This window comes from Vidua macroura, chromosome 3 (genome assembly GCF_024509145.1).
Source record: "Vidua macroura isolate BioBank_ID:100142 chromosome 3, ASM2450914v1, whole genome shotgun sequence".
In the NCBI taxonomy this organism is placed as follows: domain Eukaryota; kingdom Metazoa; phylum Chordata; class Aves; order Passeriformes; family Viduidae; genus Vidua; species Vidua macroura.
Window position 1 is genome coordinate 84,499,487 of NC_071573.1, and position 23,988 is coordinate 84,523,474.

The following is a 23,988-nucleotide window of genomic DNA, read 5'->3' on the forward strand; positions in this document are numbered from 1 at the left end:
GTGCATTTGAAGTCAGGTTAAAATCTGCCTCCCTTCTGGATTTTGGATCAAGTTTGTCTGGAAATACACATATATAAATGATTCAACTGTCCCTTTCCATTTTTTTATGCTATAAGAGTTCCAGACATAGACATATTAACTGGCACAGCAATCAGAAAAAAATACCAAAACCAATTAATGACTGATAATATCTTATTAAATAACTTTAATATCTGCTCTGTCCATTTGTTTTATCTTCTTGGGTTGTTTTTAGTGAGGCAACTTGACCCATTTTTTTTTCCTGGACAGTCACCTTATAAACAAAATGATTAATACATTGCAAATAAAAAAGTACACTGGTGACATCATTAGCAGAGATAACATGTATCATCTGCCAATTCTTAGCTGACATTTGTGAAGAAGAGATATACAGCTAATGCTTTTAAACCCTTGAAAATACAAATTTATGTTATTTTGCATTGAATTCTGTTTATCAATTTGGGTGACTTCTGCCTTCATGCTTGTGAAAACATATTAAGAATGGTGTGATCTGCAATTATTGCAATTAGAAATACTTTACAAATGGCTGCTTTATGTTTTGTTATATTCCCAAATGACAATAAGCTCTATTCTGTTTTCATTCCACGTTTGGAATTTCCATGGACATCCACAGAACTGTTGAGCAAAATTAAAGAGATGAGTCTTAAAGTTTAGGCAAGTAACAAGGCTTCTTTCAGGTGGAAAAGCATCAAGTGTACTTTATTTTTTGTGTTTTAATTCCTTCCATCCTGCCTCTAACTCTACACATACAGACACTGCACTACATGCCCAGCAGGAAATTACAATAATTATAACCAGTGGAGGAAAAAATCAAAAATATTTGATGAAAACCAGGGCTGTGTCCCTGTAGCAGCTTATCCTTGAGAAATTAACTCCCCTGTTAAAATCTCAGAGGATGCTTGGATGCCCACTATTTCTAAGTTGGAACATTGTTTAAACAGAATGTTGTTTCTCAGAGTGTTTAAATCTCCCTGATCAACATACTATATCAGACATTTCAAAAAAAATGCATATGGTATGAGATGAGGTTCCATATGGAGTTAGGCACAATGTTTTTCCTTGGCACTCTTCTTTAAATATCAAATTAATAGTCTATTTCTAATGCAGGAATTATCTGGTGTGGGGAAAAAATTGTGTTAACTCTTTTTTCCCCTATACACTACAGTATTTTCATGCTTTTAGTATAAAACTTCTTAGAAGATTATTGCTTAAAAAAACTTCATGACCTCTTTTGCTTTACTGTCAGAAGGGAACTGCTTGATATTCAGAACAGACTCACTTCTATTGTGAGTAATCTTTAACGGCCCTAAAAAAAAATTTTAATTTGTTGGGATTTACAATGCCAAAGCAATTTAGCTGAAAAAGTGTGTTCAAAAATATGAAATTTGACACGTCATGAAAAATTTGGTGGTAAGTGTCATTGTGGACACACAATATATATTTGCCTTTTTGGCTGCTGTTGTACTTCAAATGTTTTTTACCACAGTTCAGTTGAGCGTTGTTCCCCCAACTGTATTTTTCTGCTGTTCTTTCCATTTTATGTTGTGTTTCCACTTGATCATTGGTGCAGGTTTCTAATTCATTGTTTTCTTTCTTTCCCTTAATGAGCACCCTCTCACACTCCAAGTACACTTGTTACACCATTTTATCTCTTCTCTATCATGCTTATTCACCTTGCTTTTGTGACCACCTCCTGAAGGCACAGGTGGGTGTGGTTCAGTAACACTGTGTGTGTTTTTCTATACAGAAATCATGCAATGCTTATCTTAATGCAGGGGCACTGCAGACCATATCGTGTGTATGAGACTGGGAGTCCTAACAAGCTCTTTAAAAGCGTTCTAATATCATGTAGATGTGGTGCTAGGGACATGGGTGTGCTTGGTGATGATTGGACTTGATGGTCTTAAAAGCCTTTTTCAACCTAGATAATTCCATGATTCTTTAAATCAAGTAATGTCTGCAACACTGTCTGGAGGTGTTGAAAGCTCATGCTGGCCAGTGGAGTAATACAATTTCCTCTGAAGAAAGGTTTGCCTTTTGCTTCTTAAGTTCCATCTTTTTGCCTCATATCTATCCATATATTATCTGTCCTTGTGACAGTCATCAAAAAGGACTTAGCAAAATAGGCAATTTACAAAAAATTCTGTGCAGTCCTTTATCTGGAGGTTTCTACTGTTTTAGAGAAGTTTCTACCTCCTTTTAAGAGTGTTTTAAACATTTCACAGGGAAATGTTTAAAGGGTGAAAAGAATTAAATTAACAAACCTCAAAACAGAGGCTACCCACTTCCAGAGGCCTCTCCAGCCCAAAGGCCAGGTCCTGCAGACATTGGGCTTTGTGCTGAGGGCTGTCAGAAAGATAAATACAGGATCTGCCCTTTGTTCAATGGAGGGTGTCCAAGGGAAAAAGTAGAGATGTTAGCCTTAGTAAGGCAGTCCTAAGATTCTTTTTGCCAGTGAACTAATGCATGATTATATTATTTGTAGTCATACTACTTCACATTATTTATACTTAGGAACACAAACAAAGGAATTCACAATAGAAATGAGCTAATGTTGTCATCCAGGATTTAGTATAGTGAAAGCATATCCAAATATCTTTTCTATTTTAGATACTCAAGGCTATGAAGCAATAGTTCTTGTCTTTCTTTATGATTCAAAAATTCCTCTGCATCAGGTTATAAAAAAAGAACAGTAAAGAAAGAAAAAATGGGCTGAACATTGGAATCTTAATTTGTTACTGAGTGACAAATAACTTTTATAGGAAAATAGAGAAAGCATTCTGCGCAAAGAATGCTCTGCAGAACATTATGCCAATGAAAACAGCATTTACCTTTGTGTGCATTTGTATTAAAAATCTTCTTTTACAACTGCAGTTATGTAGATCTTTTCATTCATCAATGCAAATCATCCTTGAGGTACCCACAGCACTTTTTTGCATAGAAGAATATAATGCACTTCCTATATAACAACACAATATAACAGAATGAAGGCACTGATCAAATAACCACCAGCTGACCTCCACCAACTACTGGATGATCCACAGAAAATCTGTTCCAGGTGAAGAAGGAAAGCATTATTATCTGCTCTGCTGCATGATCTGCCACATATGGGACTAAAGTGAACACAATAAATACTTCTTTCTCTTTCTTCTATTTGTTTTTTCTTTGCATTACTTAAACTGTTACAATACTGTATCTCTAAAATGCCATACCTCAAAAATACTGTGGAATAACAGGAAAAGTTCCTAGCAGTTCTTTCAAAGTTCCCAACAAGTCTTTGTGATTACTGTGATCATTTCCTTATTCCTCGTTTCTTCCCTTCTACTGTACCTATTAGTTGTATAATTTAAATGTGTGCCCTCAATAGTGCTCAATTTATTAAACTCCTGAATTGACAGTGTTTGCATAATTGGTATTTAATATACCAACATATAGGTTACAGATAGCAATCTTCATAGCTTTTTTCAGGTGCTTTATTTCTACTGGCAATGTGATTTTACCACTGACATGTGAGAAAGTGAAATTTACAGCTGAACTGTGTTTCTGACCCACATGAAACAGTAAAATATAATAGCTTTGTCAGATAACTGGTTCTTCATCATTGTTAATCATGGCTGGAAAAACTTGTTGACACACTGACTAGGAAGTTATATGGAAAAAAACGTGGGTAAAGGAATCAGAGTCATTTTAGTGAGCTCCAAAACCTTATTCAAATGTTGACTATAGAAGTGCATGCAACTTCAGTGAAGAACCACAAATTCCTTGGAAGATTCCTTTTAATTTCTTGGAATCAGAGTAGTTCAGCCATTTCACACTGAATCCAATATGGAATTTTTAAGAAGGAGTTCTTCTGAACCTGAAATATACCTGCATATAGACCCATATATACCTGACTGTGTGTAGCTATATATATATGTATAGCTGTTGTAATCCCTTCAAATCCTTCAACTGGAGCACACAAAGCTTAGGTATAGACAAAATAATATGATGAACAGATTTTTGGTGCTGTAGAGGCATATTCTGCTTTTCTCTTCAGATGTATTCCTCCATAATATCAGTAACACTTGCATTTGAAAGCTGGTTTTGTTTCCCAGCTGCAGTTCTCTGCTTTGCTAGCTCAGCTGATTTTAAGCACCAGGAAACTAAGAAGGTGCTATAAACCTCATGACGCTTCCCTCAATAACTTTTCTCATCAGCACATTCTTTAGCTGTTTTTATTGCATTGCTCTCAAACTGAAGTGGTACTGTAGGTCAGCTGTGCTACACAGAAGGAATTGCTTTCACTGGATTATGTACAGAAGACTGAAATAAGGAAAATTTTAAAGAGGAGATGTACAGAGTTCCCTAGGATAAGTCATAGTTAGTTATTCAAGGAGATTCCACCAAAATATTAGGAAATCCTTTGTCGTTTTCTTTAGAGAGACTATATTCAGGAGGCAGAGTACTGGAAGTTCTAGCAATTTTTTTTTTTTACTATTATTCTTACTGAATTGGATCTCAGAATTGCACTTCTGTATCACCCATAAACAGCCATAACCTCTACCTTATTAGGAGTCCAAGTTCTAAAAATTATAAGCTTCTTTAGTTCTGCTCCCAGGACTAGTTGCTTACTTCAGAGGGACTAGCATTCTTAGTGTGTCAAATTTTTATTTACATTAACTTGTCAGCTGTTCTGCTTCCACAACAGAAAATTCTGAAACTTGTTTCCTTCTTGTATAACCATCCAGGCCCACTTCCCATATTGCAGGAATTAATAAAAAAGTAGAAATAAAACTCTAAAATACTCCTATGCTTCACTAAACAGGAATGGACTTAAATGTCTGCATAAATACTCTGACTTAAAACCATAAAATATTCTCTGATTTTATCAACTGTTTCTAGTGCTAGCAAACAAAATTAATTTTTCAGAGAGCTCAGAAAATATTTTCCATCACTAAATTTAGCCATTATGCCTCTTAACTACCTCTGTTCAAAATAAAGCCACAACTTTGACTCTGGACTTGCTATTAGCTGTGTGTGGTCAGTCTGCTCTACCACATAGGTCCTCTTAGCTACAGTCCTTTCTTGCTCCCTGACTTCCTGCTTTGCAGTAAGCACTGGACTGTGTATCTCTTGTATGATTTCTATTTTCTCATGCTTTCCAGAAGGAGAAGTGTTCTGGCAGGGTTTGAGTTTTAGGATTAGGGAAGATATTATGTATTTACATTAGAAAAGGCAGAGTGGAACAGGAGACTGAACAGGAAGAAGTTCCTGAGAAACAAGAACCACTGACATTCTTTTGACAATACAAGAGTTCTAGGCCTGTTTGAAACACAAGAAAGCTCTGAGACATGAGCTTTATCCCATTTGCAGTGCACTGTCCATAGCAAAAGAGCAGAAGTTGTAATCAAAGAACAGTTTGGGTTAGAAGGTACCTCAAAGATCATCTCATTGCAATCCCTGTGCCATGGCTGGACACTATTTCCACTAAACCAGGTTTCTCAGAGCCCCATTCAATCTGGCTTTGAACATTTCCAGGGATAGCACAGCCAAGACTTCTCTGAGTAATTTGTTCCTCTGCCTCACTGGCCACACAGTAAAGAATTACTTTTTAATAGCTAAACTAAACCTGCCCTCTTTCAGTTCAAAGCCATTCCCCCTTGTCCTGTCACTACATGCTCTCGTAAAAAGCCCATCTCCATCTTTCTTGCAGTCCCACTTTAGGGGGACTGGATCAATCTGGAATGATCCAACACTGGATCAATCACATATTTCTTCACAGAGAGTATAAAAGAAATTTGAGCTTGCACTGAAATACCATGAGTAATCTCTGTGTCTTGGTGGATCCCAGGTAGCCAGTGTGTCTGTGAAGGTGTGTTCCATTCTTCTCCATCAGTTGGAGTTTCCTAAGTGCTGTAGGCATCGTGCTCAGGTTTATCACGCAGCTATAGCCTGGCCAAGAGGTGATGAAGGTATCAGCAGTAACTGGGGCCAGAATGCAGCATAGTCTCTGGGCCAGCTGGAGGTGGTGTGAAACATTACTCACAAATGGTGACGTGAGATCTTAGCAAAGGGTTCAAGAGAACATAGCCTTTGATCAGATCCACTAGCTTGGGTCACCGGTTAGTCCAACTAATAGGAAGAGTTTTATTGTCCTCTTCCAGACAGTTCCAGGTCCAGCCCCAGTGAGCAGTGTGGAAAACATTCACATAATTGTTTAAAATAACCCACTTAATGTTAGAGCCCACTGGCACAAAAATTCAAATTCAGAAGTTTCCAAAAGTGCAATTATAATTGTACTTAGCTAACTTGCTTCTGGTTTTGATTCGCATCCTGGTTTTGATGCCTTGGTTTTTAAAGAAAATTAATATGCCTGCTCTGAGGATCAGCTCTGGGGAGATTCTGATGTCTTCTCTGTGACTCTTCTTTAGGTGGTGGAAGATTTCAGGCCCATTCTGTTCTACCTGGTTCTGCTCTCAAGCCATGTTTTCTAGCACATCAAATATTTACATAGCACTCTGAGTTTATTTAGACTTGCCAGTAGCTCTCATGCACTGAGGGAACCACTGTGGCTGAAATTTTCAATTTTTGAAATGTATCAAGCACATTTTTTCTGCTTTTCAAGATTCTATTGTAATCTCTTGGCCTGTGATGTTTCGCACCATGTTGCCACCAGATCAGGAATGTAAGGGGAGAAAAGGGCTTTGAAAAAAACAGAGATATGTGTTTTTCTTTTTTTTTTTTCCAAAGGACACATTTTAATGAGGTTACTTGAAACGCATAATTCACAAATCAGTGTGCCAGTATACAGAAATGTGCATCTCCACAGCTGTTACAGTTTGCTTTATTTTGGCTACTCCTTTGATATGTTCAATATTAATAATGAATCTGATTAAATACTAGGAAAAACAGCACACAGAATCCACATAACTGTATTTGGACACACAGAGAACTTATTATAGCCCACAGAGGGGCTTTTTAAAGAAATGTGAAAATAGCAGAAGTCATTTAAATGCTCCCACCTTGCAGTGGAAACAAAAGGTTAAAGTTTCACCCAAACCTGAATTTACCAAGGTGCACCAGAGTTAAGAAAACATTTCTGTAATGTTTCTCCTAGCCACTGTTTTTCCTCTAAAAAATATCCATTTGTAATAATAAATGGACTAGGAACTCTTCAATGCATTCAGGGTCAAGATGAATCTGATTTCCACAGAGCTTAAACAAAGAATTCAAGCCAGCTGGAAAAGCAACTTAAGAAAATATTTTTAATGGCAAATTGAGATGATCTAATGCTTCCATTGTTGTACCCTGGAATTACTGGACCTGCTTCCAACCTCTCCTTCATTCTGAGAATGTCTCTAACACAGTTGGAGACAGAGGCATCCTACACAGTCTGTTTGCATACAGTGGAGATTAAAAAAAAAGAACAAGCCTCCTGTATTGAAATTAGTAAGAGGCTGTAATGAAGAAATGACTACACAGGATATTTATAGTAGTGGATCTCTGTTGCATGGTGAAAGTAATTCTATTTGCCGGAATCTGTATTTAGACACCTTTGAAAGCAGCCATAAGACACGCGTGTATTTCTGCTAAACCTTTAATGCAGTAGAGTTCAAAGATAAACCATTTGAAAGCCAAAGACCACAGTCTGTAACATCCCTCAGCTGATGGCACTATTCATTATTTAATATTTTTCTAGTGGTTAGAGCCTTGTGTCGTGCATAGATGTTACTAATTTTCTAAATTATGTTTAGACACGTTTACAGTTCTCACACCAGTGACAGACAGTGAAGCCATGTTCTCCTTTTTCGTATTAAACAGTCAAAACAATAAACTCACAACTTTCCTGACTTTCAGGGTTGCAGGATTTTTCACTAATGTAGAGCTATTACATTGAAGTATAACTCAGATAAGCCTTTGCTTCCAGCTATAGAATCACACAATAGCTTGGGTTGGAAAGGACCTTAAAGACAATCTAGTTCTGACCTCCCTGCCATGGACAGGGACACTTTTGACCAGACCAAGTTACCCAGGGCTCCCTTCAGCCTGCCCTTGAACAACTGGTGAACACTTACTGGTGGTTTGAATGCCTCACTGAAAATAGCTAGGGGTTCTTTAACTCACTATGGAAAGACTCTAGGGAATTGTATTTATAACCTTCACAGGAAGGAACTTGATAGTCCAGCCCTATGTGTACCTATTCACATTTTTTATTTTATCTATCTCCTCCATTTTGCAATATTTGCAAGTATTTGACTGTGTTATGACAGTTTCATTTTGCTGGAAGCAGTATTTTTTTAATTTTTATTTAACTTAACACCACTGGAAAGGAAAAAAAGTCACCAAAGAGAATTTATTGTGTGACATCATGCAATTTTGAAATTGCAATAGGAAATGGTAAGTTATTTCCATAGTTACACCATCTATAGCTTTGCAAATTTGAACTCTCAGGATCTGTAGTTTCAACTGTTCTTCCTTCTTCCTTTTCCCATGTCAGGTCTGATCCTCCTGATCTTCAGTCACGAGGTCTGTTCATGTTAACAAAAACAGAAAAAAAACTTAGCATACCTTGGCTAAAACAGCAGCTAAGTCAACATCTCAGGGCTTTTACAATTCAAAGTAGCAGACTGGTTTCAGTTCTAAGTGCCCAAACTCTTGTTGCCAATAAAATGGAAAAGGTAGGTTACCTGCCTCAGCTGTTATTTTAAACCTAACTAGCCACATTACACTCTTTGCTAGGATGTAACTGTTATAAAAACAAACACAGGTCCAAAAGAAATACTGTTGAGATAGATACGTTCTAAGTTCTACAGCCTTTACAAAAATCAGTTGTAATATTACAATCACACAAATGATCTTTCATATGCCTCTGATTTAAGGGTACTCCCAGCCAATATCTTTAACTAAGGCTTTTATTGAAAAAGTAATAGTAGGGCGTGCAAGACCCATATTCAGAACCCCTGTTATCAGATCCCTAAATATTGCCACTGCTATTGTGTCTGAGTTGAGAAGAATACCTTGTAAGCTTGTATTCAGCCAGCACTTTTTGCACATTCAGAGAAAACACAGAATTTCTCTTTAACACCCCCAGAGGTGTAACATATCTGTATGCACTGAAAAATTGCTGCAGTCTTTAAAAAAAACAAAAAAGACAGATATTCACTTGAGACCTATACCTTTTAATTTAAAACCTTATTTTCCATATATAAAAGTACCTAAACACTCTAAGAACCCCATCCTCGCTGTGCTTAGATCAAAATTTTGGATGCTGACAAACAATTAAATTTCAGAATTTAATATTATGAATAAACAAATGTCCCAAGGCAAATGACAATACATATACAGTCTGGAAAATGGCCCCAGTCCGAGGTCCTTAGCATGTCCTGGACAATGCAGGGAAGAAAGCTGGAATAAAGGGGTTTAAGGTAGTCAGCTTAGACACAGAGAAGGCAATGAAAGAGCCTGTGCACGGGAATGCAGAGGATCTTTATCTTTCAATGAAGTGTAGCAAAGAAGCTGCAAACTGGGAACTATTAGGACAATAAGACACCAATGTAGGCCAGAAAAGAGTGAAAATTGCTAAAATGGTTTAAAATTGCTGGTTTACTACCATCACATCTTTGCATAATAAGGATTAATTGTTTGGACTATTCTTGTCCTTGGGATATATACTATAATTTAAAGTTTCTGTTCAGATTTGAGGGAGTGATCGTTTCCCTCTTTTTTCAAAAAAAGACAGCTATTGTGCTTTTTCTTAATGATTTTCCTATTACAAACAATTACCTTCATCTATGAAGACCACTTTTCTGCAAGCTATCCTTCCAAGAAAAAAAAAAAATCACAATTGTATAAGACAAATTATGGGTAAACTAGACTGCAGTTTAAATTATGACAGATCATGTCATGTTTAAATAGACCATTAATGTGAAAAAGGTTTATTAAAAAAAAAAAAAAAAAAAAAAAAAAAAACAAACCAAAACCGCAAGTATTTAAGTGGATTGAAACAATTTCTTTCAACATTTTTGGCAAACACATAAGGAAGGAACAGATGTGAGAAAATGCTATTCCAAGGCACTGGCATGGACTCATGGACCATCATAACACTGCAGAAACTGCACATCTCTCATATTTAGACTTGCAGCACAGAGTGTTGTGTGAAAGGCAGCACCTTTCAACCAGTTTTCTTTCCACAGTGAGTCGGGTTTTCACAAAGTTCTTTTGAACAGTTATTTCACCTAGGAAGAATTTCTTTTCCCTGCTAGTATATTTATTAATAAGACATCTGAAATACATACTAGCAGTCAAGATGCTGCTCTCAGTTTACTGATGTTGATAATAAGGCACTTATAAAGACTGTTAAATCCTTAGGAAGTTCATAAAATGAAAAAAAATAGCATAGCAGAATGCATGGCTAACAGACAATGCTGTAGGTACAGACCAGCACTGGGGTAATAAATCACAGTGAAAGAACAATGAAAGAACATTGTATTTCAACTATTTTGAAACACATTTCAAAATGTGTTTTACATTTTTCACACACACAACAATCTGCATTTTAATAATTGAATATTACACTACAGTTACTGATTTGTCAAAACAATTATGCCATTTTTACACAGTTGTCTAAATAATATTAAAATTTTGAAGAGAACTTGATAGTCACATAATTTATCTGCATCTTGCCATTTCTAACTGCTGTAGACGAGTAGCAGTTACTTGACCAACACTCCTATGCAATTGACCATGGAAGCACAAATTGATAAGAGAAACATAGACCAAGTAATTTTTTTGCTAAGGCTATACTAAGCTTAGAAATTTATCAAGTAGGGAAGATCACGGAGCAGATCATAATAAGTGCCATCATCCAGGATGTGCAGGACAACCACGGGATCAGGCCCAGCCAGTCTGGTTTTAGGAAAGATAGGTCCTGCATGGCCAATCTGGTCTTCTTCTATGACCAGGTGACCTGCCTAGCTGATGAAGGAAAGACTGTGGACATCGTCTACCTGGACTTCAGTAAAGCCATTGAGAACATTTCCCATAGGATTCTCCTGTAGAAACTCACTGCTTGTGCCAGTTTTACTCTCAATAACCTAGTTTTCTAGTGTCAGAAAGCCTTGAAGTTAAAAGATAAAGCTCAGAAAAATAGGAATGATGGGTAAAGCTGAAGGGGTGGAACATGGCAATACATGCACCTTAATTATTTTTCCTGTTAACGTGGGATTTATCTCACCTATTGTAAGCATCTATTGTAGCAACAGTGATCCTAGGTTATAAAGTCCATAGCTGCAAGCCCTTTTAAATGCAAATCATTTCACCCTCAACTGGACATGTAAAATTGTCCCTCTTTGTTCATCTTGACAGACAATAAAAAAGCAAATGCAGTAGGCTACTACATGTGAAATTCCATTTTAGTTGTTCTTCATACTTCCTTTGAGATGTCTTGTCAAATCTAAGCATGGGGTTGACACTAGCAAGCACTTCTCATTAGCATTAGTCTCCTGCATACCACTAAATGTCATAAACTTAAAATTGACCGTGGATTTATTATGCCTGTACAGACATTGGAAAAAATAATGTTAACAATGGCAATAGTTCATGTCATAAAAAATTCAGAATTGTTTTTGTTTCTAGATAAAAAGATTAATTTATACTGTTCCTTCCCAATGAGCAATTTGCTTTCAATGAGATGATACTTCATGACTAAAAAGTTATCATTTTTAATACTTCTGGATTGCTGTAATTGAGAAATCTCTTACTTCAAGCAACTCAGATGCATATCAAAAAAATTTATGACAGACAAGATCTCCTGAATGTAGGTTTCAGGCAAAAGTGAGTATTAATCATGGGAATGATAAATTGTTTATTTTTCTCGTAATTGAATTATTTCTTTTGGGCAGGGAAGTTTAAGACATTGTTCTGGGGATGAGTTGTTCCAGATCAAGCTTCAAAGACGGTTTTGGAATTAATATTGAAAAATTAACCTAAGTTGATATTTAACAGGCAAAGTAGACAGACAGTCTAACTGTTTGCATGTGTGCTCTCGGTAATCATTGGTAAGAGATGTTATTTTATCACTGTAATCTTATTTTATTTACAATTTATTATAACAAAATCATGACAAGAATTAGGCCTGAGTCATGAATTAAAGTAAATTTATTAAGTGAAAAACATTCAGCTTGCTTTCATTTTCCACTATGTTGCTCATCTGTATAACAGCACTCATGTTTTTATTCTGCTTTATAAATAAATAAATCCCACATTAGTATAAAGGTGATGAGGTAATTTAATAGCCTAATCTGTTTGTATTTAGGAAAGCAAGCAATAGCTCTGTCACTGTCTTTTTCAAGACGTGAGAAGTAAAATCCTTGCATTGAGGTCAGTGAGAGTTGGGCCAGGACCTTATCTCCTTGCTTAAATAACTTCTTAATTAATTTCCTGCCCAGTGAGCAGGCTGATTAATATAGATGGTTTTAATACGAGTTAAAGGGCAGGACAAGTAACTGCAGCATGGAAAGCCCAAGATATCTATGACAAGAAAATAAGTTAGTAACTGTTGCATAGTTCTCTTGCATCTGCTCAGCAGTTCTCAGGCCTGATGTCTGCAATCTCACTCTCCTGCTATTTTTACTTCATATATCAGGTCAAGAGGTATCCAAAGTGGGACAGAGGCCTATGAAGCCCATGATTTTTTTTTGAAAATCACTTTTTCTTTTTGCTGCACTAATCTTTCTGCAAGCTCTTGTATGTAAAGGTCAGGGCAAACCAGACTATGAAGGTGCAGAAGAGCCAAGTGGATTTGCATTTGAGATTGTAGACAAACATTAAAATTGTATGTATTTAATTTACTAGAAAAATAAAAATTAAAATTATATAGAATTCATATTGTCATAATCTGGGCTAGGTTTATTTTTTTTTTTGTCCCAGAATATCTTCAGGAGTCTGAACTTTTTCAGTAGTCTCATGAATTTACTGCATGAGTCTTTGGGCCATTTCCCGCTACCATGCCTGGTTGTGAGGTGGCACCAAGACACAAGCTGAATTGAAAAAAAAGGGTTGAAAAGAAAAGAATGTTCCTAATGTCCAGCACACAAAGGGTTTGGACTAGGTATTTTCAAATGCTCCTTCTAATCCAAACTGTTCTATGACTGATTCTCTTTTCTAATCACTATGATCCAAGAGCCCAGGAAAACAAACTAGAATTACTCCAAATTAAATGTCTCTGAAGTGTGCATAGAGCAGCGGGGCTTCAGTATCCCTGATTTCTTTCTACAAATCAACTCATATTCATTGTTCAGTTAGTGCAGCTTGTTAGGCCTGGCAGGACTAGACTCAGGTGTAGCACAGAAGAACATTCATAAAAGTCTGTGGGACAGCAGCTGAGATGAACATTCATGCCAGGTGTTGCTGTTCATTGGCAAATTACACAGGACCTTACTGCACATTGTTCAGGTTACTTTCAATTCTCTGAGTTATTATTTTTCCATACACGAGGATCACTACATGTCAAATATATACAACCAGGAATATTTTAGTAAGGGTTTTTATTTATGGAGGTAGATCAAACTTTTTTTTTTTTTTTTTTTATTCAATCAAATAGAATGTTCCTCTGTTGCTAACCTAGGGTCATGAGATGTCATTTCACCATTCTTCAGAGTTTATTAATATTCTTTCATGTTTTCATAATATCATCTGACTTGGTTGCAGCTTGCTGGATAACTTCCTGTATGACTGAATGAGAAACAAACCCCGCAAGTTTCATATTCACAAGACTCAGTTCTACTAAGTGAAATCCAAGATCAGCATTTTTGAAAACTCTCTACAGAAGCAAATGAACCAAACTCAAACTCTAAAGTAGAAATGAAAGTGTACTTATGTAAAATCATAAATAAACAAGAGGAAATCCGGCAGCAGAAGTGAGTGATCCTTCTTTCCTTGGGATGTTGGTTGGTTTTTTCTACTTCTGCTTTTCTTTCTGGCATAATACTGCCCTTGTCCAAACTGCTCAAGTCACTTGGGTATGAAACATTAGACTGAAATGCAGAGGCAGAATGAAGACCTAAACCACACTTAGTAGTTTGAGAGGCATCTTTGTGGAAATATATACATGTTATCCTGCAACCAGTTAATATTCATGTTCTGTATCTCCAGCTTTTGTTTCTTCTGTTGAGAAACAGAATTCTGAGAGGCAAAGCTCAGGTTTTGGACCATCAGCAAAGTGCTTGAGACAATCTTCCACTATCTTGTTTTCTGATTTGCTTTTGTAGAAGCCCTTTAATTGTTCTGATGGAAAGACTATCGTTGGTAACCAATCTGACAAATTACTAGCTCCGCAGCCTCTTCAAAAATCATGTTGTATTTATGGATATTCCATTATTTCAGCTGAAATCAGGCATCGTGTGTTCTTCTTTCCAAATATTGACCAGGCTCTGAGTGTACTCCGGCCAGCTGGCTGCATATTAAATCACGTGGTTGGACTGGCAGTTTGAAGCAATCTACAAGGAAAATGTGGGGAGCTAAATGCTGAATAGTAAACTAAGCAGCACTGCTATAATCTGGCCTATGCCCTGAAGCAGTTTGGCTCACACAGAGGAGAGAGTGTGTGAGAGGAGCCTGATACCACCAGCAGTCACAGATACAGGACTGACTTCAGCTAGTCATGCATTTTCCTAAAATCCAGATGAGCATCAGTGCACCACATGTCATCTTTCAGGTCACACTTGTCCCAGACAAGAGCTGTTTATCAAGAATGAGTAAAAAGTTGACACAGCAGGGGAGCATGCACATGAATCCTCAGGGCATGCAGCATTATTGGTAACCTCTTCATGGAAAATCTGGCTTAGAGATGTTATGAAAACAAAACAAATATTAGCAGCAATTAGGGGACTTAGAGAGAGAATTATTCACACCAACAAAGCTATCTCTCAGGGCTTGTATAAAACAGCCATAAACCCTGCACACTGCAGCCAAATCAACAGAATGACAACTGAGACTCAGAGCACAACAGGCAAGGGATCAAGCTGGAAAAACCAGCGGGAGGCAGAGCTGGAGAACTCAGACCAGAAGGTTCCATGTGGCATCACAGACTGAAGTCATTCAGCAGTAGGTTTCATGCCCTTGTAATAGGCATGCAGCCACCCTTGCAAGCCCCACAGTGTCTGTTAGCAAGTTATGGTGCTGAGTTCAGCTGCTTTCTGTCAGGGAAGGGACTGGATCTCACACCTGGGCTTTATTTACTGTGGTAAATCCGGGGTGATACTTTGGGTAGCTTTGCTTACTAGTTATCACTGTCATAAAGTGGCATGACTTGCCACAAGTGGGTACAATAGTAACAAAATTAATGAGGCTTTTGGAAATTTTGAAAGTGAAGAATTAGCAAAAGAAATGTAAGTTGTATAAAAGATTCAGAAAAAAATTATATAAGTTGTGCAATAGCCTTTGGTCTATGGTAAAAAGCAACTTTTACATACTAGTGTATTCAGTTTAGGATACAACATTTTTCATGGCATTTCTATACTGATCTACCCTACATCTTCATCTTCAAGAATATGTTTGATGTCAGAAACCAGTTCAGACCATCAAGCAATTGGGGGCTTCTCAGATCTATGTAGAATTGCAACTGAAGATTCAAAGCTGTAGCATAGTTCAGCTTTGTTATATCATATCTCAAGAGATGTGAAATTTTCCTACTGTTTCTACTGAAAGTCATTTAGAAATTTTTGTTTATTTGTGTAATGAAAAGATGCAAATATTTTCCCTTTCAGTCTGTTAACCACAGTAAGTTTGGAAATTGAGACTACTTAGTACATATGCTCTGCAAACACACCATTCTGGATCAAACTCAGCACTTGTTATTTTAGGATTGATGGCAGTCATTCCCAAAGCCCCCTCCAGGGTTGCATCTTGTACTAAGTTGGGAAGGAGACAATTCCTGCTGTGAAGGACTTAGCAAATGAATACAAATAAAAGAGGTTAAAAGTCCAACCAGCCTTCTTAGTTACATGTGTCACAAGTTTTGTTTCTTTTCTTTGTTTTGCCTTGATTGTTTGGAAGACAAAAGAGATGGATTAATCAAAGAAGCTACACATGTACCAGTAAAGAAGAAAAGAAGAAGGAAGAAGAAAAGCCTCTATTTGCCTAGCCAAGACAGTTCCTGAACTGTCTTGACATGCCAGAACCATGCCTGAAAGAGTTATCTGAGAGAAGGCAAATATTAAATCACACAGCTTTTTCCATACTCCCAAGAGATTCAAAGTATCTGACGTCAAACCATGAATTTCAAAACCCTGATATATGTCAGCTGTGCAATATGAAAGATAACAAACTTGGAATTTCAAATTAAGAATGTTCTTCAGTGATGAGACATTAAAAATAGTCCTGCTGAACTGGTGCTTGAGATGTCATAAATACTCTACCGACTCAAAAGTGACATAACCTTTTCTATAACAACAGATCTACATTTTAAGGTTCATTAATTGCCTCACCATTTATATAATCCAGTAATTTCAGGGGTTTTATCTGTCTCTCTAGACCATAATCTTGGGACATCAACATTAAAACTAATTAAGTATGCTTAATTACTTCTGTTCGATCTTTTTAACATTACGTTTGTTTCATTATTGACTTTCCAAAATGTCTTAGACTTACATAGACTGTTACAAAGTTTTTAAAATTAAAAGTAGCAAGCTAGACAGTCTTCTAAGGAAGCAGATTCACCATATCTTAGTTTTCTTGGATGTCTTCTTCATTTGGTATGATTATTATTACTCTGCTTGGTACCAACTTGTTAATAACATTTTGTACCAGTGGAACCTCTGACATGGAAAGAAGTTGTTTACCCTACCCTTAATGTGGCCTATTTTTTTGCTTTCAGAGCATTGAGTAAAAGCTGGTATCCTATTTTAATGCAAACTGTCAGGCTCATGAGACAAAGCTCTAATGAAAGGAGAATTTTGGAAAAAGCCCATCGGTACTTACAGGTTAAGGAGTAGTATTTTACTTATAGGTTAGGGAGTAGTATTTTGAGTGCCAGTACACTATATGTTCATTTTTTCCAGTGATGGGTTCCTCTGTCTAAATGGTGAATCATCAGCTCTCAATCATGATGATATTTGCTGGTGAATATATTCTGTTTCCACTAGACTTTAATTGAATTCAGACATGCTGCAACTTGTATTGCAAGCAGTGGTACTGATTTCCCCACCAGCTGCTACCGAATGTGGGGTTTAATATCTATACTGATAGAAAAAAACATTAAATAAACACATATCCAATAAGCAAGCTATGGTCTGACAACACAGATCAATATTTGGGTTATGGAGAAAAACTGAAGTCATTTTCTCTTGTTGACTTGAGACTCTCAAGTACCTCAGATTTCTTAATGTGTAGCCCTACATTTATCAGTCATCATAGAAGTGATAAAACCTTTCAGTCTTGTGTCATTATTACAGAAAGATCAAGGAAAGACCTTATCAACTCATTTTTTTCCCATACCATAGAACACAGAGCAGAACACAGCTGCCACTGAAAAATTGCTTCATGTTCCCAAAGCCATTGAGAAAAAAAGACCAAAATAGCAATGTGCAGGTAATACTTGGATCTATTCTGTGGATCTTGTCTATGAACAGAGTAAGAGAAAGACCCAGAAAAACCCCAAACAGGCATGTTGAGCTCATTTGTGTTTATTGTTTCACCCATGTCACCCTTCCTTCACTGAGGACATTGTAGGTATTTTACAGTAACTATGCAGTGCTGGTGGTTCTGTAAGTTGGGAAAGCCCCCTAAAACATAAATAGAATCTAGCATAGTAATGAACTTTCATGTAAATAACTCTCAAGAAATGTCATATAAAACAGATGTGCCATCTGTGTGACAGAACATACTCTTCATTAGAAAGCAGACATAACTAAATATATCATCTTTAATGACATCAGTAAAAGCCCTGTTCATCACATCCAATGAGGCATGCCTAGTCACTTCTTTTACAGCATCCAAGCATAGTTCTCTGTCTCGAAAGGACTCCACATTAGTGAAGTCAGTCTTCATCTATCCCTGTTTCTTTTGAGAGAATATTGGAAAAAGAAGGCTAAGAGAAGTACCAAAGAGTAAAAAAAAAAAAAATGAAGATGTATTTGTTGTCTCGGAGTAAACTAGGTTAGAATGTATCTGAAAGCATTATTTCGTTATTTTAACTTCAAAAGTGGTTTGATTGATTTCATAAAGCCTTTCATGTCCCTCAATTATTATGTAAGCAGTAAGTGCATTACTGGACTGGAACACCATTTGGTTTCAACTGTTCAGTATGCAGAAATTGGAGAAAATCCAGAGATACTGTGTTTCAAGAACATTTAGCACCAAAAGCGTTTGGATTTTCTTGTATCATCCCTGCAAACTTTAAATATCACTTTATTGAGTTTAAGGGATTGTGTGATTAAGATATTACATTTTAAGTACACTGGCAGCAGTTTCCAGCTAAGGAGAGGGATTATCAAAGTGAATAAAGAGCAAAATATGTAGCCTGATGACACTTCTATTGATTCTTTTCTGTCACTAGGAAAAATCAAAGCATTTGCACATGCTTGTCCAATTAAAGCCAGTGGCAGAAGTGTAGCATGGCCTCAAATCATACTCTATTTAGTCTGTGACTATAGCTTCTTGGGTTTTTAAGTCCAGAGGCATGGGTTAGCTGGGGTTTTGTTTTTTCCAGAGCTCATGATGGGACTTCCAATGCAGCCTGAGGCAGTTAGGCACTCAAGTGACAATGAATGTCCATGAGATTGAAAACTCCTTTCAAAATCCTACCACAACTTTCTTTTCCATCTTCCCATTTGTTTTTAATACTCTGTAATTTTCGTTGCAATTAGCCAGGTCACAGACGCTTCCAATCCCTCTCAAATATTACCAAACAATAGAAAACACAATACAAATCTAATGGCTTTGATGCCTGTTAGAAACTTTCCCATCTGTGTATCATTTTAAAGTGCAGTATCTGTGGATTTATCATGCCAAGAAGGGTGGCTCAGGAAGTTTTTGCAATATAGCACCTAAAGAACTGGAAAGTCACAGCAGGATTTGCAATATTATAAAAAAGAAAAAGACTAATCTTTGAAGGTTTGATCTGGTTCAACTTTATGTCTGTAAGACCTTTCATACATGTTCTCACAGACAAGAAGATAGAACATGAGGCAGCTTTACTGGTTTTGTAATATTCTCACCTGCAAACCAGTTACCCACAATAAACTATTCTGGGCTACAAGGAATAATGCTGCAGTCCAAAAGATGATAATGCCAGGGTCTCTTTGGTCTACTCCATAGCTGACATTTCTGTAAAGGCATTGCAACACAAAGTATACAGGCTTCTTCAGTTCCTGCAATACACACAGCCTTTTTCCAATCAATTTTTACATAAAGCTAATTCTGTGTGTTATACCCATAAACTAAAATAAATAAAAAACCAAAACACAACAATATTTTTTAATGTCTTCTTACAAGGCAATACAGGCCAATAGAGGAAAGCTGTAGGATCCATGCAAGCATTAAACTGCCACTCTTTTTATAGATCCCCTTTACCAGATTGCTTAGAGATACTCTTGTATAAACTGGATTTTGTTCCACAATCTCAAATCCTGCATCTAAAACTGAAGCGTAGAACCAGTATGAGAATACTCCTGTGATCGCTTGCACATCTTTTATTAGGATCATATTTTTCACTACCACCAGAAGAATAAGACACAGAGCCAAGTTCTATTCTCAGTTGCTGGTGTAAATCCAAAGTATCCTCATCAAAACCAGTGAACTTATTCCAGATTTACACTCCTGGGCCTAGAGCAGAGTTCAAGCTGTCTTGTTTTAATATTCTTCAGTTCAGAAGAATGTCTGGCTTTCCAGAACTCAGAAACTGTGAGTCTCTGTACTGCCAGCTTAACAATAAAAAATCAGATTCTTTTGTGTTCTTTCCCTGAACACAGATAGAGTGAAATTACGTTGACTTCAGCTCCCACACTCCTGTTGCCAGAAAATAGGAACATGTTAACAACTGTGTTTCTGTCCAAATGCATCCATTACTATTATTTTATCAACTCCCCAAGCAATACAAGAAGTTCTTTTTGTACTCCAAGCTTGACTCTCGGAGAAGTTTCAAACTGGTTCCTCTAACTCCTTCTCCTCTATTGTACCAAAATACTGAGTTTGGTATGTCTTAAATCTTGTAGCATAATGACTGTGCTTCCTGGTTTCATGTGTGCATCCATAGGTAGCCCCAAAAGTCTATGGCTTTTGCCAGGAGGCATTTCTTTTCCTTCTCTTGATCAGAACATCCAGGCAAATTTCTTGACTTCGGAGGAGACCTTAGAAATAAATCTTAGGGGGAATGATCATTAAGTACTTCCTACCAGACAAGTGAATCGGGGACTGGAGAGAAGCTAGAATTTCCCTTTGCCCTATTTTCTTTTACCAAAATACATGTATAGTTCTCATAAATGAGAACTGAAAAAACTTGCAGAGATTTAAAAAATCATCTCATTCAGCCACAAAAAAAATCTCTGTGTGGGACGTGACAGTACAGGCTAGCCTAGAACAAAACTACCTCATTGCTAACACAGGTCAAAAAGTTACTGGAATATAATAGTGAATCACAAATCTGTAATATTCAGCAAAATGATCAGACCAGACAGCAAAGATGCTCTGGTCTGCTGGCTAGAGAAGCCTGTGGGATCAGCACAGGAGCTGGATCAATCACAGAGAGGATTGCTTATGATCATAAGGGAAACAGCAAGACAAAGTACTTATCTGTGCAAACCAATGGAAACTCAGGGCAGAGAATCAGAGTTTGCAGAGAGGATTTCATTTCATATGAAAAAAAAGAAGCCCTGGGTATTTAAAATGGGATTGTCTACTGTGGGAAAGACCAGGGGAGTAATAACACCACAAACCACTTACCAGCAAATTCTGTCACCACAGTCCTTGAATGTTCTTCCTCTATCCATAGTACCTAACTGTGAGCTAAGACTGAGGGCTGTAGCCAGGGATTTCAGTTTGTCAAAAACAGATTTTTATATTACCCAAACAACTGGAAAAAATCCTCCATTCTAGAGGGGAGCTGTAGAATATGTGCCCTGTCAAGGTCATTGAAGAATATTAAGAGCAAATGGATAACTACTGTGCCACTGACAATGCTAAATCAGCAAGGGGGCTAGGGGTAGTGGCATAGGAGTGCTATTTGGAACCCATCTCCTGAGGAAGTATAAAGGCATTCTGCATAGAGGAAGAAAACACATGTGTTTTAGCTGGGAAATGCTATCATTTTCTAGAAGGTAGCCTCAAGTTTAAGCAAGACCTTTGTGGTGGAAAAAGAAGTCAGTGGGGCAGAGGCTGTTCTTTCAGGCCAGGTAGCAGGAACAGCAAACCACACATGTCAAGAACTGCTGTAGAAATGAATGAGGCAAGGAGAAGGGGGGAACCAGAACTGCATGCCTTTCTGATGGCATGCACATCATTCTCTGGAAAAGTCAAATGAGGGAGCAACACCAATCCAAGTAACTAGCAACTGCATCTCATATTCCAAAGTAGCTCCGTAAATTAAGGGCTTTTTTTTTTTTTTTTTTGTAATTCTAGAAGGAAAATTATATTCTTAGGTTGAAGGCAGGATTGCACTGCAGCCAGCTTGCAGGTTGGGTCTGGCCCATAAGGCAGTCTCTGCTGCCCACCAGGGATGAGGCAGTGTACACCTTTTGACTATGAACTTCCCAGCTGATGCCAGTCAGACTATTTACATCTCCTGACTGCTGGCTGGCCTTGGAGAAACTTCTGCCACATACTGGCCCTGCCAAGGGACTCCTATCTCCTGGTTGGCTGCTTTCCTCTGCTTCTTCTCTCCTTATCCATCCTGGGCAGCGCACCACACACTCTCTCACAGCCTGAGCTAACCTGAGAAAGGGGAGAGAGAAGGCAATAGAGTGAATGAAGCTGGAAGGGCAGCAGCAGGTGTTTGGATGTGTGTTAGGAAGCTCATAGCAGTCTCTGAGCTCATTTAAGCTGTACACTTCTGCAATAAAAATTCATTCAAGAGGAAAAGGTGCAAAACACTTCCTGTATCATAAGGATTCTTTCACCTCTGTACCATGGCCAGGTTGGTGTGAGGGAGAGACAGGTGTTACAGGGTAGTCAGACAGCACCACCAGTACAGGAGATATTCAGAGCTACACATAGGCTGCCAGGACACTGGGTGCCACTGAACAAGGGCAAGCAAAAGAAAATGTTGTAACCAGTTCTTTTTCAGACTTATGAAAGACTTGAATAATTCCAAAAGAGAGAGGTCAGATACCTAAATGTATCAATGCTGCTTGGTTCCAGGCTAGACAAAGGTAAACAGGATAATGCAAAAACCTGAAACATAGATCAATATTTGCTTTTCCTTTTTAGAAGGGGAAACTGATATTTACATTTCCACGTCAGCAGCAGGGGAAGCTGAGCAGGAGCAGCAAATGTGTTCAGTGAGAAGTTCAGACTATATCTGAAGTGACTTACAAACAATTCAGAAGATCCAGCTGCCTGGTTGGCAAAGCACTCTTGGGTTTGTCTGTTGGTTGGAAGATGGGTTTTTGCTTCATTTTATTTTTTTCATATTTACAGAGATGCATTTTTTAACAAATAAGAGAGGGATAGCATGGCAATGCCAGCTGAGGGTAAAAGGCAGGTCCCCTCAAGTGCAGAGATTCCCAAAAGAAAGATGTACTCCTCATGTCAGAACTTATGTGAGTGGTCAGAGGCTGGCACTGACTCACCTGATGGATCCTGGAGGCTTCAGTGTGTGTCTGAAGTGTCAACTCATTTTATGCTTTTACACTAAGCCCAGAAAACTTCAGCAAGGTCTCCTCCAAGGGCATTTCCAGGATTGGGCAATAGTCCAGCACAGTTTTCCCAGCACCTGGGAAAACAAAAGGACCAGGCATCTGGCTTCATATGCAGCCTCATGGGGTCTGGAACAGAGAAGAAAGGGAATAGGGAAGCCTTTAGGCATTGGAAAGCTGTAGGCTTCTATTATGGTCTTCCCAGTTACCACATAGCCTTCCAGAAAGAAAACTTTGGGAACCCCTAATTTAATACATTTTGTTCTTTCCAGAGGAAAATGTTCACCAACTCAGGAAGCATCAAGGGGGGGGTTCCTGCCAGAGGAGATGGAAGAGGAGCCAGTGGTGGGTGGGGAGCTGCCTCTGCGCCTCTGCCTGAAATAAGGACACGTTTCCAAGCTTGTGCTCACACCCCTGTGCCAGGGACTGTGCTGGCTGGGGCTAAAGCACCTAGAAGGAGAGGTCACACAGCCTGCCACCAGCTAGCCAAATGCATTTCGCATGTTTAAGGCCAGCCATTATTTAATATCTGCTGCCAGGAGCCACCTTGTCTGTGCTGACATCATCTGGTCAGGTTTTTTGCACTTTCTAACAGAAACTATGACACACTCCAGCAAGAATAGACACCTAAAGCCAAGAAACAGACAGTATAACTCAGGTCCCCAGATGGGTTTGAATAATTTATTACTTGTTCAGCCTTATTTTTACAACTTTTGGAATATTTTTTGACCAAAACTTTCATGCACAGGTTTCATTTTCACAGAGCCCTGAAAATTTTGAAAACTTATTCAATAATTGCAAGCTGAGAAATCAAATATTTCAGAATATATTTCCATTATAATATAATCTATGCATTCACTTGATCATGACAGACTTTCCTGTGGTAAGTATCCTATCTATACATGGCCCTCCATCATATTTTTTGACAATGCCTTTAATATACAGTAAGAACTGTATCAAAAGGGTTCTTAATAGCTGAAATCTATGCCACTTTTCCCTGGTAAAGTAAAAGAAAATTAGCTTCATTTCAGTAATTTACTTTGATAATGTTGACTATTAAATCAAGACAAGGAGTTCAAAAACAGAAGTCAAATGGGAATATAACTTATTTCACCTAAAACTG